Raw genomic sequence first — 19,431 nt, forward strand, 5'->3', positions numbered from 1 at the left:
AAATAAGATCCATACTTCTTGCCTCAAAAATGAGCTAAGTCTGTGGCCCTGAACTGTCTCTTCAGCCTCATCACTCATCATGCTGCCTGATCTTGGGTGCACACACAGATACCCTACACACTCATACTTGTACGCGCGCGTGCACACACACACACACTCACACACCCCTGCCTTCTGAACACTGGCACTTTCAGAAAAGGCTGTGCATGTACACACATGGGCAATGAATAGGTTTTCATATCAATGTGCCTCATCCACAAGAGCCCTTGTTTCATTAATTTTTCACTGTTGCATTAGTTTTCACTGTTTCATTAATTTTTCACTTTTCAGAAAAGCCTATGCAGGTACACACCTCCAGGTCTACTACCAGGCGCAACAAAACCTCCAGCAGATCCCACTCCCCTGTATCCTCAGGGCTCAGGGTCATAGTCACCTCTGCAGAGAAGGCTTTCCCAGCCCACCTGCATCCCAGGCCTGGAAGATTTGTTCTGCTTCACCACCCCTGACCTGCTGAGGGGTCTCTGTGAACTTACACTTCCATCAAAGGCAGGTCAGAACAACTGTTAAGAGCAGAGAATTGGAATCATTCTGGTGATTAAAAGCCAGTTCCATCATTTGCTAGCTGTTTTTAAACCTCTCAACTCATTTTTTTCTGTTGAAAAAATGAGAACTATAATAACTTAATATTGCTGAGATTGCAAGTATTAACTTAGACAATATATTCGTTCAGATTTATGGAACTGATGGACTTAGTATGATATACCTAGTACTTACTAAGCACTATAGTGAACATTCAGTTAACACTAGTGAAAAATAGGCCACTTTTGTTCTCCCCAGATATAGAAATAGTGCCCTGATGCCTTCTTTGTGTCTAAGAAATCCAGGCACACTTTCAGAGTTTAATCAAGACTTTCTCATTACAAGTTCTTCTAGTCTGTTCCAGGCACCTGTTCTAAATCAGTAAACTGCATGCCTCAAGAGTGGCATATACATTATTAAGAGAATTATGATTTCTCATAACTATTTTCTTAGGTTAAACTTCTGATTTCTGTGTTAGGGAAAGATCTGCTTTTTTTTTTTTGGCAGACTTATTTCTAAACTTCGTATTGAAGCAGAATTCTTGGAAGGGAGTGTACAATCTTACCAGACCTAACATTGTCCCATGAATTAAAAAGATTATAACCCCCTAGCCTGGCAGATGCAGAGGCCTGAGCTGGAAGCACTGGGCACAGCTGCAAATGATGAACCGACAGGGCAAGTGACAGAGCTGGTTGTGATCCCTGTAGCCATTATTGTTGTCTCAGTCCTCAGCACACTGCACTGTAATTGCTGGTCTATCTCCCATCCCCTGCTAGACTGTAAGCTCCTGGAGGGCAGGGTGACTTTCATCTTGGAATCTTGAATTTTCCAACAGATAAATGATGCCTGTGGAATAAGTAAATAAACAAATGCAGAAAAGAGTATTTCTTCAATATAACATGCAGTTACAAATTCTGCTTTGATACATTGAAAGTGATGGTGAGAATCTGCTTTTCAATTTTCACCCACACTCATCCAACAAATACTGAGATGACCTCTATGAAGGGCAATATGCTACACTCTAGACATGAACCTCAAATAGAATAGTTCAATGTACTGTGGGCTAACTGTGTTTCCAGCACTATTTCAAATATATGTGTATTCGCTTGTTGTAGCCACGCAATCCTAGGAGCTATGTCTTACTATCATTTTCATTTCATGACTGAGAAAAATAAAACACAGAGAGGTTAAGTAATTTATTTAAGGAAATTGATACAGTAAGTGGCAGAGCAAATATTGAAGGCCAGGACATCTGCCTTAGGGCAGATGCTTTAACCAAATACTGTCCTCTCAAAGTCTGCAAAATATTGCGATAAGTGTTTTTTAAATGCAAAAAGTATGTATTTAAATAACCCCAGTACATCATAGAGCATGCTGAATTTTATTACAGAAATGCAAATTTCTATGTGACTCTAAATGAGGGAACACAATTTCAGTTTTAGGATCCACAGAAAGAACACAAAAGAGGTAGCAACCTGATGAGAACTTGACAGAAATAGATGCATAGGGGAGAGAATAAAACAGTCAGAGCCACATCCAAGGATCACTGAATGTGTTTGGTGATCACCACTTAGGCTGTGTTGCAAAGGTATCTGAAGCTTGGTTAGGGGCCTGCTCTCACATTTAGAAAGTGTGAACTTGAGCAAGACACAACTCGAGCAAGTGTTGTTGGGTGTCTACAAGTGGAGCAGGTGTTCACTAAATGTTAGCCTTGTTATGAATGCTGTGCTGTTAATTGAATCTAGACTTCACTAGGGTAACTTTATGTCATCAGGTGCAGCTTGTTAGAGCAGATTCACACTGGGAGGATGGTTGGGGACTTCTGTGTAGAGGGCATGCCCACTGGTCAATTGTGAAATATTGGACGTAATGAGATCATATATTAGGGAGATGTTTGCAGCAAGAGTGAGCAAATTTAGCACTGTTTGTTTGTTTGCTGGTTTATTCGAGACAAGCCTTCACTCTGTCACTCAGGCTGCAGTGCAGTGGTGCATTCACAGCTCACTGCAGCCTTGATCTCCCGGGCTCAGGTGATCCTCCCACATTAGCCACCCAACTAGCTGGGACTACAGGCACATGACACCATGTCCAGCCCTTTTTTTCATTTTTTTTTTGTAGAGATGGGGGTTTCACCATATTGCCCAGACTTGTCTCGAGCTCCTGGACTCAAGCGATCTTCCCGCCTCAGCCTCCAAGTTATAATAACCGTTTAGATGGGGTGAATAAAAGTGAAGAATAAGCATAACACAGAGCTTTGAAGTCCAAGTGACAGACAGGAAAGTTGTGCTTCTGTTTGGCAGAAAGGCAGTGACTTGGGTTGATGCTAGAATAGAATAAGGGTTCAGATGGACATCATGGGTACAAGCAGTGGAGAAAGGGAATACATTTGAGGAGCTTTGGGAGTGGAATCACAGATGAGAGAAAACAAAGAGAAAATACAAAATTGGGGGATAGATTGTGATATGATCAAGATATAAAAAGATAGATCAAGATATAGAAAGAAGGAAATAAAAAGGCAATGTACAAATGTGTATTGGTCTTGGGAGTTGGAAGGAATACAATGGAGGACCATGAAAAAAGGCAGACTTGACTGAGTGCTAAAGCAGGCAACACTCCTGATCTAACTAGACTTGGGGGATTGTACAAACAAAATAGTTTCTTCAATAATTTCTAGTGATAAATTTCGCCTTCAACAATTAAGTATGAGTTGATTCTTCCCTTTCATAATTTGTCAGTTTCACACAGCGTGGCTTTGCTTTGTTACACAAAAACCAAACACACCCCCTTTCCAGATCTCTTTTGGGAGATCTATTATTTTCCTTGTATACTATGACAATGGCTTTTCTACAATATATGAAAATCAGTCTCACCACTGAAATATACACATTTTCAGTTTATGGTCTTCATTCTTACAATATTTATACTTCTAATTTTGATTTAAGAAATAATCTGCTTTTTATTTAAATTTTGTTCCTATATGTTATCTTTAAATTTTATTTTTCCATTAAAAAATAAAAATCATAAATTTATTTCTTGTATTTACCTCTCCCACCCAAGGACTTGAACTCACACAACTTCTTGACACTCATTTATCTTTTATGTGACTATATCCTTCACTCTACATGTATTCAGAGGTGAAAACCTCTGCCAGTTATTGATTTAGTTAACAATTATTTATTACGTGCATACTAAATTTTAAGGGAGGAAAAAGCAAACCCAGTCCCTAAGTTTATGCCATTTATTTTCTTCAAGCTGTTTGAGTTTACTTTACACCTCACCCTTCTCAGCCTGACCTACATTCACACCAAACTACTCACTCCACGCACTTTGCACATGCTGTTCCCACCTTCTAAGCATCCTTCCATGTACTCTCTGCTAGCAAAGGTGCTGCCTTTTTTGAACCCAGTTTCTGGGCAGCACCTGGCAGTGAAGCCTTCCTTTATTTCTAAGATACCTCCTCATGCTTCAGCATTTCCTCCCCCTCCACTGTTATAGGTATCACAGAGAGTAATATATAGTCATATTCACAAGTTCCTTCTTTACTTAAGCTCTGAACTCCTCAAGGAAGTAATGTTTTACACTGTTTCCGGCAACTTCTTCCAGTGTTAGAACAGTGCTTAGCACATGAAAGACCCTCAGATATGACTTCTAAAGAAATAAATGAGAAAAGTTCTAAGGTCAATTGATCAAGTTAATAAAGATAATATACTAGCATATAATTAAAAGTGCTTTTCTATTCAGCTGAATGTGTTTGAATATATTGGTCCACCTGAGATGGTAAACACTATTTTAATATGTATTTGAAGAATAACCAGTCACCTTTGGATATTAAAATGTGTAAATGATCAGCCCTTTGAAAGACAATTTAATTACCAGTTCCAAAAAAAATGAACATAGACTCAACACCGCTAATTGAATAGATTTTGATAGACTGTTCAATCATAGGTTTATTAAGATTACAGCAAAGCTGCATATTTAAATTAAAAAACACTAAAGAGTTTTTTGTTTATTAATATTTGTGGCTTTTCTACTATGTACCAGGCACTTCTCAAGACACAGGGGACTAGTGAACAGAACAGATAAAGTACCTGACTTAACAGAGCTTGCATGCTACTTCCTGGAAGATGGACAAGAAACAAGTAAATTTCTAGAAAACAAAGCGGGGGAATGTAGAGTACCGCAGTGCCAGTGCAGTGTTACTCTATGAAGGAGGGTAAGAGAAGGGGTCTCAAATAATGCAGCAGTTTAAAGTCATCTGAAAAGAAGCAAGCAAGATGTGCGGGAGAGGGTCGTTTTAGGCAGCGGGGACAACAAATGAAAAAGCCTCAGCTGGGAGTGAGCTTGAGATTTGTAAGGACCCGCAAAGAAGGTGCACGGCTGAGGTAGAGCAGGACGATAACAAAGTGACAGAGGAGAGATGAGAAGGGGCGGAGTACGTGTTTCCGATGGGCATATAGAATGGAGACTTGCAGCCCTCGTCAGGCCTTTTGCTTTTACTGTGAGTCAGCAAAGCCTTAGGACAGCCCTGCACAGAGCTGACGTGATCCAATGTGCGTTTTTTGACCCCCAAGATGGAGTCTTGCTCTGTCGCCCAGGCTGGAGTGCAGTGGCGCAATCTTGGCTCCCTGCAACGTCTGTCTCCTGGGTTTAAGCAATTCTCCTGCCTCAGCCTCCAGAGTAGCTGGGATTAAACTATTACAGGCACACCATCATGCCTGGCTAATCTTTTTCTTTTCTTTTCTTTCTTTTTTTTTTTTTTTTTGCATTTTTAGTAGAAATGGGGTTTCACCACGTTGTCTAGCCTGGTCTCTAATGCCTGACCTCGTGATCCACCAGCCTCAGCCTTCCAAAATACTGGAATTACAGGTGTGAGCCATGGCACCCGGCCCTGATACTCATTTTAAAGGAATCTCTCTGTGTGTAGTGTTGATGGCAGAGTTTACAGGAACAGGGCAGAAGCCCAGAGAGACCAGTGAAGAGTTAAATCCGGAACCGAGATGCATCTGAGAGGTGAGTAGTAGACACAGCAGAAACGGTGAAAAGTTTGAGGACAGACAAATGGCATCTGCTGATAGACTGAATGTGGGAGGTGACAGACACAAATGAACTGGCTACAACTTCAGGACTCGTACGCTGAGCAGCTGCAAGAGAATGGCACCAATTACTGAGCTATGGAAGCAACATATCTCTTCTTTGGTTGGTTGTTGGTTGGTTTTCTGTTGTTTTTTAAGGGGAGGGTAGTTGTTATTGTTTATTAGTGGAAAGAAAATAAATACATACAACATTAAATTCTGCAACATCCAACATATATCAGACATCCAAGTAGACTGTTCAGAAGGCATGAGTCTGGAATTCAGGGGAGGCGTCTGGAATGCAGATGTTAACTTATGTTTTGTCAGCCTATGGATATTCAAAGAGATGAATTAGGATCTCCATGAGAGTTAGTCTAAATAAAAATGAGGAAAAAATTAAAACACAAGCTAGTCTAGCACTGCGTTGTTGGGAATATGAGACAAACCATAAAAGTAAATGAAAAAAGAGCAGCCAGGAATGTAGATGTGTTTTGAAGAGAGCTGTTGTGATGGGATGGCTGGGAGGAAACCACAACTGGAACAGATTCGAGCAAAGGAGAGGAGAGGACGGAAGACTGACCAGAGAAAACTCAATCATGGAATCTGGCTGCTAAGGAGATACAAGAGTGTGGAAGAGGCTGCCTTTGTTCTTGCTTTGGTTTGTTTGGATGTGAATTATAAATGCATGTTTGCATGCTCTGGAGAGAAAAGTTGACAAAGGGAAAAAAGCAGAATTGCTGAAATGACAACATTGAGTAGGAGAGAAGAATGGGATCTAACAGGCAAATGCAAGAGATGGCCCTGGAGGCAACACATCCACAGGGACAGGAGAGAAGGAAAGTGTTCAGAAGAGTGTGAGGTGCCAAGGACTATGGGCTGACTGTGTGGGGCTGCCCATGTGGGGCTGCCCTCCTGCTTAGCTCTATTTTCCCAGGGCTGTGGGAGATGAAGTCATCAGCTGAGCCTAAGAATGAGAGCACGGTGTTGAATATTTGAGAAGAAAGGGAAAGCTTTGACTTAGATAGCTAGGAGAGAGGGAAAGAGAATGCTTTAGAAAAATTCTGTGACAACTGATGGTGGCCCTAATGATTCACTTAAATTAGAGGCAAATACAGTCGGGCCAGACTTCTCGGCCATGCTTCTCTCAATCACTCAGGCTCATGAGGATGGCAGAGGGTGCACAAAGACTGGGACTTACCTGAGGCTGGGGTTCTAAAAGGATAAGCAGGAAGAACAGTGAAAGGAGGAGATTGTGATGATGAATCTTAGAATCGAAGCTGGGTAATGAAGGAATGGAGCCTTGGAGAGGCGAGGAATTGTGAGAACGTGGTCTGCTGAATGATTGTTTAGGTTCTGGTGTATTGAGAAATTGTTTGATTGTGGGTCTTTGGGGAGAAGACTGTGGTTCAAGATGCTTTATTACATATAGCAGTTTGATATTGAATATTTTAGGTAGATAGAGTTATTTAGGGCATATTACAATTCTACCAAACTGATTCCATATAATAATTCTCATCTTTTCAATGTTATTTCCACAATGGCCACAGAACGAGAGAACACAAGATAGTTCTGCTACTATTGGAAATAATAAAAGCTGATGACAGAATAATCAAATGGCCATCCTCTGTAAGGCACTAGTTCTACAGCTGTCCAGTTCTGGGAGATCATATCATTTTGTCAATGTTTTATTTTCAGTCCCAGAATTAAAAATGTATAAAAGTGCATTAAATTTATTTGATGCAAAATTTATTTGATGCGATACTCCTCATGAAGTACTCAAGTATGAGAGATACTCTGAGAGATTATGTGGACAATTCATACAAGTCATTTGGAATGGAAGGAGGTCTTAGTATCTTTCTATCTGTGGTACTCAGCTAGCAAGTTCAACTGTTAGGAGAAATAGTTACTGTGCTCACTATAGGTCACTGGTGTTTTGTGATATTCTGCATCATAAGCTTGTTAATTTGAAATAAGTGCATGAATAGAGTCCCAACTGAAAACACTATAGAGGGTATTGTTTAATTTTTTTGCCTCAAAATCCTAAATATTAGTGATCAGTAAAATCTTTGAAGTGAACAAATGTTATTTCTAAGGTTTTTTTTTTTTTTTCCTATTTTACCTCTATGCCTATTTTCAAGCTTTCAAAAGATATTTAAAATCATGTGTAGAAAAATTATGGAGACATATATGATGAGAACAGATGAAAATACTCAACCCCTGGAAGAGAAGTAGGAAGATATCCTGTTCCTAACCCAGGAGAAGTCTGCTGGATGTGAGAAAAACAGGATACAGCAAGGCAAAACCATGAGTTGGGTACAAGGCTCCGGCATAAGAGTGAAAGTGAGACAGGAAAATACAGAACAGCCCTTACTGACCACACTGTGGAGTGTGGAGCACTAACAGTGGACTCCTGCTGCTGCTGGTGGAGGGCCAGGAGCATGAGGAGACCATCTTGGAGCTGCAGGTGCAAAGACCTAAAACCGAGGGTGGAGCAGGTTTTGAGGAAAACCTCCTGGCAGAAATGGCTCTACGCTAAGCACAGGGTAATCCCAGAGGAAGCGGAGGCCTATAGTACACTGAGAGTAACCACAGCAATAACCAAAAGGAAAAGCAACTCAAGTCCTCACTAGACTGGCTCAACTCTATGTCAAGGGCCTGGAGAAAATGAGATGTCAATTTCTAGGCACAGAAATTATTTGCTTCGATCTATGCTGTGCTATACAAGAAATCTGTCTTTAACAGAAATTGCAACAGACACACACAAAATCAAGTAAAAGTAGTATACTGTCAAAGAACCAACAATTAATATAATCAAACTATTATGATGGTAATGTTGAACTTATCACAGAGAAAATATAAAATAAATATGACTGATATGTGAAATCCTCTAGAATAAGAACCAGAAAACATGACTGATAATATTGGTAATCTTGTCAAAGAAATTAAAATTATAAAAGACAAATGAAAATGTTGAGAATTTAAACCACTGTAACAGAATGATTTTGATGTGCTCACCATTGGACGTGACACATATGAGGAAAGAATCAACGAACTTGAAGATTAATAAGAAAAAATCACCCAAGCTGAAACTCAAAGAAAATAGAGTATGAAGAGAGAGAAAAACAAACAAACAAACAAACAATGTATCCAAGAGTGGTGAGACGGTATCAAATGATCTAGGATGGGTGGAATTGGAATTTCAGGAGGAAATGAAATGTATGAAGAGATAATGCCTAAGAATTTTCCAAAAATTAAAAAAGACAATTACAAAACAAGTCCAAGAAGCTCAGAGAACACAAAGCAGAATACATGCAATTAATTAAAAAGTAGATAATAGACCCTAGGACAGCCAGTTATCTTTTAAAGTTATAAATAATAAGCTAGGAGTGGCAATAAAATGAAATAATAAAAAAATCCTCCTTTCAAAAAAGGCAGAAAAATAGGACAGAAATAAAAACTGAATGTAACAAATTTAATATAGCTAGAAAAATAGTAGAATTTAATCTAATTATAAAAACAATTGCAACAATGTAAATGACAGTTGTCATTTGAGTGGAAAAGAGATGCAAACTCTATGCTGTTTATAAGAAATCAATTTACTATTTTATTTAGGAACACTGACAAAACACGAAATACAAGTATTATATATATTAAAGTTGTACAATATGTTTTGATATACATACACATTGTGAAATGATTACCACTTCTAGGTATATATTCCAAGGAAATAAAATTACTTTCTCAAAGATAAATCTGCACTCCCATGTACATTGTAGCATTATTCACAATAGCCAAGATAAAGAAATCACATTTCTTTCTACAGATGAATGGATAATAGCACGCATATTATTCAGTCTAAAAAGAATGAAAATTCTGCCATTTTCAACAGCAGGAATGAAGCTGGAGGACACTATGCTAAGAAAAATAAGCCAAACACTCAAAGACAAATATTGTATCACTTTACTTTATGTGAAATCTAAATAAGTCAAGCAAGACACCAGTTTTAAATATCAGAACATGAAGAATTAAAAGTAAAATGGAAAATATTTCATAAAAAAACTAATGAAACAAAGCTCAGGAGGCTTTACATAATGGCTTTATTAAAAGTAGACTTCTGTATATAAAAATATTTATAGATTATGTGTACACATGGTATTCATGGGTTAGTATGCATGCATATATTATCTTGCTCTGCTGAGATGCCCTAGAAGTAACAACATCCCAGTAGCAATGAGCACACCTAAGACCCAGATCTTGGTTTTTAATATCTTTCTCCGATAAAAGGAACTAGAGCTCCTTGAAGAAATGACTGATTCTAGGACAGGACATATACAAGATGACCCTGGACTATCTGTAGTACCAGAAAGTAGTATGTGTGCATGCACACACACACACACACAAACACTGATGGGTGTATGTTAAAGGGAGGGGTCCCCAACCCCGGTAACAGTCTGTGGTCTATTAGGAACCGGGCCGCACAGCAGGTGATTGGCAGATGAGTGAGCAATGATTTATCTGTATTTATAGCCTATCCCCATAGCTCACATTATTGCCTGAGCTCTGCCTTCTGTCAGATCAGTAGTGGCATCAGATTCCCGTAGGAGCACGAACCCTATTGTGAACCGCACATGCAGGAGATCTAGGTTGCGCACTCCGTATGAGAATCTAATGCCTGATGATCTGTCACCATCTCCCATCACCTCCAGATGGGACCATCTAGTTGCAGGACAACATGCTCAGGCTCCCACAGATTCTACATTATCATGAGCTGTATTATTATTTCATTACACATTACAATATAATAATAATAGAAATAAAGGGCACAATGACTGTAATGTGCTCAAATCATCCCAAAACCACTCCCCAAACCTCACCAGTCTATGGAAAAAGTTGTTTTCCACAAAACTGGTGGAAGACAGTGCCAAGAAAGTTGGGGACTGCTGGTTAAAGGAATATGAAAGCCTGCTGAAAGTGTTTGCAATGGTCGTATCCTAAAAAAAGTTGAGCAACTAAATAAATAAAAGAGTATTAGATTATAAACCTATGTATAAAATAGATATCTATCAGTCCACACTCTAAGAAATAAGAGATGAATGACTAAAACAAATTTTGAAGAGTAGACAAATCTCCTATGCAGAAAAATGTTAAATACTTAAAGTAGACACTCCTCTTACTCCTCTCTCAAGAAGGTAGGACAATACTACTCACTCCTTAAGTGTGAGTTGCTCATAGTGACATTTTTCCAATGACCATAGGCAGAGAAAAGAACTGAAATATTAGAAAGTATGTTCTACGGATAAAATGATGATAAGTGATGTTGATACTATGTTTCCTTAATAGAAAGTGATGGGAATGGCAGTCTTACTCCCCAAAGCCTATCACTCCAATCTAATAATGAAGTAAGTTAAATTCTCAGTGCCATTCTGCAAAATACCTGATTAGTACTTCTCAAAACTGTCAAGTTGATTAAAAAAAAAAAAAAACAAGTCTGAGAAATTGTCATGGCCAGGAAGAGCCTAAGTTAGGAGACCTGACTAGATGGGTTCTGGAAGAAAGCCTGCAACAGTAAAACAATGTTAGGTAAAGACAAAGGAAATCTGAATAAAATATATACTTTAATTAATAATAATGTATCAAAAATGGCTCATCTCCATATTACTGTAAGATGTTAATGATAGGTAAAACTAGGTGTGGGGTATAAAGAATCTCTGTACTATGACATTTTTTCTGTATACCTAAAAACCATTATAAAATGTTAAAAGTTTATTTAAAAAATTAGACTTTGTTGCACTGCATATTGTTAGGAATAGAGAAGAAATCTGAACAATAATTAAGAAAATGTAGGCCGGGCGCGGTGGCTCAAGCCTGTAATCCCAGCACTTTGGGAGGCCGAGACGGGCGGATCACAAGGTCAGGAGATCGAGACCATCCTGGCTAACACGGCGAAACCCCGTCTCTACTAAAAACACAAAAAATTAGCCGGGCGAGGTGGCGGCGCCTGTGGTCCCAGCTACTCGGGAGGCTGAGGCAGGAGAATAGCGGGAACCCGGGAGGCGGAGCTTGCAGTGAGCTGAGATCTGGCCACTGCACTCCAGCCTGGGTGACAGAGCGAGACTCCGTCTCAAAAAAAAAAAAAAAAAAAGAAAATGTAACAATCCTAAATGCATATTTATGTAACAACGAGCTTCAAAACGCATTCAGTGCAAGATATGTAGCTGAATGTAAAAATTGACAAATAGATGATTTTAGTTGGATATGAAAATATATCTTTTTCTATAGTTGACAGGTCAAATAGAAGAAAATCACTAATCATCTGGAAGAGCTGAACAACAAACACCATCAATGAACTTGATCAAATTGAAACTTACACTCTATGAACATCAACAGAATATCCATTGTTCTCAAAGGCACAGGGAATATCCACTAAAATGAACCATATTCTGGGTGATAAAACAAACATTAACAGATGAGAAAATCAGAATAATAGAAAATACAGTCACTCAATATAACAGAATTAAACTAGAAATTAATAACAGAAATATATATATATATAAATGCCCAAATATTTGGAAATTAAATACCACACTGAAAATAAACCATAGGTAACTAAATAACTAAGAAAAAACCCCATAGGTAAAGTCACAAAAGAAATTTAAAAATATTATGAGTCCAATGGAAATGTAAAGACAACATATAAAATTTTGTGGAATGCATCTAAAAGAGCATATACAGGGAAATTTATAGCATTAAATGTATATATTAGAAAAGAAGAAACAGCCCAAAACAATGATCTAAGCTTCTACCTTATTAAACCAGAAAAATAAAGGCAAACCAATCCCATATTAATCAGGAGGAAGGAATAATGAAGAATAGAATTCAGTTTAATTGAGAAGAAAAAACAATACAGATAATGAGTCAACACAAACATTTGTTCTTTGAATACAAGTCAGTAAAATTGATTTACCTCTAACTTATCCCCCCACACCTCCAAAAAAAAGAAAGAAAAAAGCCACACATTAGAAATACACGGAATGAAAGAGGGAACATCCCTACCAATAATAAAAGTATATTACAAATAACTCTAGGCCTATAAATTTACCAGCTTAGATGAAAGACAAACCTCCATAAAATACACGAACTGCCAAATATGTTCAAGAGGAAATGCATAACCTGAAGAGTTCTATGTCTACTAAAAGTTGGATTTGTAATTAAATACTTTCCAACAAAAGAAAATTTAGTCTTCACTGGATTTTATGAAGCATTAAAGAAAGAAGTAAAAAATTACAAATTCTACACAAACATTTTTACAAAATTGATGGGAGAGAACATTCCCTAAATCCTTTTATGAGACCAGCATTCCCTGATGCTGAAGCCAGATACTACAGAGACATTACAAGAAAAAAACAACAGAGACGATTATTTCTCATAAACATTAATGCCAAAATTCTCCCACAAGATACTGTCAAATTGAATTCAATAATATATTAAATTATACTTATCCCTTTAGCAGCATTTTGACCTGCAATTATATTTAGAAGGAATATCCAATTTGATAATTAAATATATTATACATTGTTACTAAATAATTATCTATTATAATTGGGAAATAGTCTAAAACCCAATGAAAAGGAACTGAATAAAATATGCACTGAATACTAATATAAGCGCACAAAAATAGCTTGCATTAATTATAAATATTTTTAAAATAAATTTAATGATAGAATAATACTATTAAAATTAAAAGCAATCTGCTAAATATTTAATTAACTGTGGTTACTTCCAGGTTCCTACTTTTCCTTTTTTTTTATTTTTAAAAATATTGAGTGTGTATTAATTTATTGGGTTGAAAATATAATACATTTTATATAAAAGAAAATCTATCTGTGCTTGATTATTTCAAAATATAATTTCAAAATCCCTACAATATATAATCTACATACAAGTCTGCAAGAACAATTTGTTTAAAATATCTCAATTGGGTGTGTACTATTTTCCACATGAAATACCACTGTGCTTTTAAAGTTGCATCATACAATAAATATAAAAAAGCAAATAAGACCAAAATAACGTTGTAACAAAGTATACATTATTTTTTCCTATATTATAGCACTATAAATACTAAAGCATATTTGCTCTGTCAATATTTGTTTTTAGCCAGGACTTATTATCAAAGATGTTACAGAAATTTGGCCAGGATTGGTGACAACATGACTATTTTTCATCCTGTGGCCATGGCAGACATCACTAACTGATTATGAGCTCACATACAGCTTAAATATGCTTTTAACCACTACTCCTGGTGTTCACTAGGAATCATTCACTATCAAGATACAGTTTGAAATATATTTACCATTCTTAATTAAAATAATGCTTGGATATCTTCCTAATTATTTACAATTTGTTAGCAAATGTTCAAACAAAACTCTCAAGGTATGAACCACAGCTATATTTTATCTTAGCTAGCATGCCATTTTTCATCAATTTCAGTTACAGGATTAAGACATGTATTGTATATCTTTCTCATCAAATATTTTTCACTTAAAAGATTATTGTTTTAAGAACAATTCAATGACTAAAATACAGTTTTAACTTTCAGGAGCCCTGTACGTTTACATAATTAATACGAACACCAAGCAACGGATATTCATTCTCCATTCACAGATGCCAAAAAATGTGAAAACGCATGAACTCTCAATGTATATGTCTGCAGAATTCTTATCCAAAAGTTTCATGCAACATAAAACATAGGCAAGGGGGCCGGGCACAGTGGCTCATGACTGTAATCCCAGCACTTTGGGAGGCCGAGGCAGGCGGATCACCTGAGGTCAGGAGTTGGAGACCAGCCTGACCAACATGGAGAAACCCCATCTCTATTAAAAATACAAGGTTAGCCAGGCATGGTGGTGTGTGCCTATAATCCCAGCTACCCGGGAGGCTGAGTCAGGAGGATCACTTGAACCCGGGAGGCAGAGGTTGCAGTGAGCCGAGATCATGCTGTTGCACTCCAGTCTGGGCAGCAAGAGTGAAACTCTATCTCAAAACAAACAAACAAACAAACAAACAAAAAACGAAAACAAAGAAAACATAGGCAAGGGGCAGAACCAAGCAGCAGTGGCTTCAGAGCAGTCAAAATAATGATCACAAAGTCCATTTTCCACAGCAGAAACATGTATTCATAGAATATTCCTTCACATCTTACTCATAGTCTATTGTTTTTATCAGATGATTTTAGTTGTTTTCCAATCCATAGCAAACAAGAAGCAGAAAAAAATATGGAAGTAGAAGGGAAGCGCTGTGGACTATCATTACCTAGGCCCACTGTTGATGATGACGGCCTTCATCATCATCATGGACCCAGAGAGAAAATAGCCATTATAAAAACGCTTCCAATTTAGGAAGCCAGAATAATGGTTTCTACTCCATTCTCCTTGCAGTAAAGAAATCAACTAAAAGGTTGACAAATAGGAAAAAAACTCTTTCCTGAGGAGGAAAATCAGCATATATCCCAAAATGCAACCAACCAACTATAAAGAATATAGGCTCATTATGTTGAAAATTGGAAAACCTCAGGAATGATTAGTAAAGTTACTATGCAATACACAGAATTCTCTAAAAGTACATAGCACCACGCTGAGTGGCTGAACCAACTTATTCTTGTGCAGAACTATTTCAAATATTTGAGGTGATTCTGCTGTATTTTAATTCTACATCCCTAAATAAGATGATTCTGTTGCTATTTCTTAACTTTTCAGTTTTTAACATAATCAGTTAGTACTCCAAATTAAAAGATGAGGTTAAACATCATTTACCTCTTTCCCCCCTGTCATCATGCACAGACACCCTTCCCGTCTCCCCATCCTACCAATATAATAACAACCTTGTGGTTTTACATCAATCTTTGGTCTTTACATTACTGGGACAGTATAAATGCTCTTCACAGCTGAGCCGTGTGGTATTCTCTGTCTGCTTTTTATTGGCTGCACACCTGTTTAAAAATTGTCCCTGGTAATAGTTGTTATCTTCTTCTTTGTGTGCTTAATTTTCTGTGTATTTATGACAAATTCAAAGTCACACCTTCTCCCAACATCCAAATCTGTATCATATCAGATACTATATTAACTTTTTCTTTATAAAAGAAATCTTCAAAATACTTTCTGTTTTCAAGGAATTTTTAAAACTTTGTTCTAAAACCCTTCTAGTGTTTTAGCTTTCCTATTTCTGGAGAGATGACTAAAATTAAACTAATTCTTTAAAAGCAAACTTTTCCCTTTAGTAATTTATATATTCTTTTAATGTTCAGTGTTTACACATTTTTCAAAGATATAACTTGGCTAAGCCTATTCTCATTTATTTTACTCTATATAGGATGATGTTGGGGTCTTAAATGTAGAAACTCTTTCCATTCTAGAAAATTGTCTTTATTATTTCTTTGATTCTTTTATTGATTATTTTTTCTACTTTCTTCATTCTAAAACTTTTCATTTAGATACTAACCCACTGGCTTTGTTCTGTAATTCTTGTGTTCTTTCTCTGGCTTTTATTTATTTGTCTTTCTCATTCTGGGCGGGTTTGTTAACTTTATCTTTTAATTATTCTATTGAGTTGTTATATTTATTTTACTATGATTTTAATTTCCAAGAGCATGTTTATGTACAGATGGGCTAAATCGATTATCGCACATTCATCTCTCACAGCTTCCAGAATTCTGTCATTGTTGTCTCCTTTCTTGGACTTTTTGCCTTTGTGAATCTGTGCCTTTAAAATATGCTTACTGGCATTTTAATGGGGTTTTGAAAGCAGTGGGGCTAATTATGTAATTTTTGGTCATTTTTATTTACTTAAAATTCTCTCAAGTAAAATTTAACTTTTTAAAACGTTCTATTACAGAACATCTGTCTTTTAACATAAGTTACCTCAAATATTTTTTGAATGTACCACACTTTAATGTGTATCTACAATATGAATGTATATATAGAAATATAATATGATAGCATTGTCTTTAACAATAAGAACTAGCATATTTAACAAATATCAGAACTTTTGCTGAAAAAAAGTTTCAATATCAATTTTAAAATTATCTAAATGGATTGTCATTTGAACAGTATTGCCTCAAAAGGACTTGAAAATGTCTCTTACAAATAAAACAGAACAAAACATCTAAAAGATCTGATACCTAATTAAGCAAATGTTTGTCCTTTTCATTATGTATTACAGATCTGCACTGATGGAAACTTTGGGCATGAAATTAACCATTAGACTTTGTATATTACTGATAGAAGAGGCTGCTAGTTATCTACCTCAGTAACAGATCTCTAAACATACAGGGCACAAATATTTTAATACACATCTGAAAATGAGTTCTAAGGTTTTCCTTTTTAAGAAACTGCTGATTTTTAAAAACAGACTATTTGACCGAATAATCTACCCTGTATGCATGGAAATCAAATTATGATAGAATCCCATATAGTATTATTATAAAGTGTTCTGAATTTTTGTTTGTATTCAAGTTCATACTCACACTAGTGATGAATTATGCAAAACCATTGCCCTAAAGTATTCTGCATGATCTTGGATTTCCTGTGGGGTGAGATTAATTTGCACTATTTTTTTTTTTCCTCCTTCAGAACCAGTATCTTTTAAATGGCATCCATATTTGTCTTCTTTCAGGTCCCACCTGAAGGCAGAAAATGAAATACTGCAAGAATAAATTACTAGCAGGACTTTTCTACCTAATACCTGGAAGCTTTGTTATTGATTGAAACTGTATATACCTCTTAACATCAGTTTGCTTTTGGCAGAAGCTTGTTTTCATTTTTGTAATGAAAGTATGTTAACTAATTATATACATTAATCTTAAGCACAAAGTATAATTTTTAACCCTTGGTATACTATTAGAACCCATTCGGCCTCATTTTAGGGTTGTTTCTTTTATGAATATCACCTCCACTTTGTAAGAATATTTCATAATTTTTATTTTTTCTCAGGATACAAAGAAAATTCACTTTTTTTTTTCCCATTGGAGTGAAATCTTTTCTGTCTTAAAATTATTGTTTGGGTCCTTTAGGTCACTTTATAAATCTAAGATAAGCTGTAAAATCTTAGTGTTCTTATTTTTTCTATGTCAAATATTTTGCTCTTTTGCTCTTTTTTCTTCTTAGAAATTACAACGCATTATTCATCAATGGGGACACATATACACGTGTAGAATTGCTCTTCCGTATCCATGGGGGATTGGCTGCAGGATCCCTTCAGATACCAGCATTTATAGATGCTCAAGTTCCTCAGGTAAAATGGTGCAGTATTTGCATGTAACCTATGCACATCCTTCCGTATACTTTAAAACATTCTAGATTACTTATAATGCCTAATACAGAGTAAGTGCTATGTAAATAGCTGTATATTGTATTTTTTATTTGTATGATTTTCTATTGCTATTATTTTTTTCTCTCAAATATCTGTATCTGGTTGACTCTGTTATGTGGAACCCATGGATATGAAGGGTTGACTATGTTTTTTCTGTGTGTGTGTGTGTGTTTATGTGTATTTAAAACCACAGTAAACATACGTGTGCATATGTCTTTATAGTAGAATGATTTATATCCCTTTGGGTATATACCCAGTAATGGGATTGATGGGTCAAATGGTATTTCTAGTTCTACATCCTTGAAGAAGTGCCATCCTGTCTTCCACACTGGTTAAACTAATGTACATTCCCATGAACAATGTAAAAGTGTTCTTACTTCTCCATAGCCTTGCCAGCATCTATTGTTTCTTGACTTTTTAATAATCGCCATTCTATCTGGAGTGAGATGGTATCTCATTGTGGTTTTGATTTGCATTTCTCTAATAATCAATGATGTTGAGCTTGTTTTCATATGTTTGTTGGTCACATAAATGTCTTCTTTTGGGAAGTGTCTGTTCATATCATTTGCTCACTATTTGGTGGGGCTATTTGTTTTTTTCTTGTAAATTTGTTTAAGTTCCTTGTAAATTCTGGATATTAGACCTTCGTCAGATGGGTAGATTGCAAAAATTTTCTCCCATTCTGTAGGTTGCCTGTTCACTCTGATGATAGATTATTTTGCTGGGCAGAAGCTCTTTAGTTTAATTAAATCCCATTTGTCAATTTTGGCTTTTAAGCAATTGCTTTTGGCAATTTTGTCATGAAGTCTTTGCCCATACCTATGTCTGAATGGTATTGCCTAGGTTTTCTTCTAGGGTTGTTATGGTTTTGTGTTATACATGTAAGTCTTTAATCCATCTTGAGTTAATTTTTGTATAAGGTGTAAGTAACGAAGGGGTCCAGTTTCAATTTTCTGCTATGGCTAACCAGTTTTCCCAGCACCATTTATTGAATAGGAGATCCTTTCCCCATTACTTGTTTTTGTCAGGTGTGTCAAAGATCAGATAGCAAAGTCATGTAAGCAATCCAAATGCCCATCAACGATAGACTGGATAAAGAAAATGTGGTACAAATACACAATGGAATACTATGCAGCCATAAAAAAGGAATGCGCTCACATCCTTTGCCGTGACATGGATGACGCTGGAAGCCATTATCCTCAGCAAACTAACACAGGAACAGAAAACCAAACACTGCGTGATCTCACTCATAATTGGGAGCTGAACAATGAGAACACATGGATACAGGGAGGGGAACACCACACACCAGGGCCTGTTGAGGGGTGAGGGAGGGGAAGGGGAGGGAATTTAGAGGATGGGTCAATAGGTGCAGCAAACCACCATGGCACACATATTCCTATGTAACAAACCTGTACGT

The sequence above is a fragment of the Papio anubis genome, chromosome 14 (genome assembly GCF_008728515.1).
Source record: "Papio anubis isolate 15944 chromosome 14, Panubis1.0, whole genome shotgun sequence".
Lineage (NCBI taxonomy): Eukaryota > Metazoa > Chordata > Mammalia > Primates > Cercopithecidae > Papio > Papio anubis.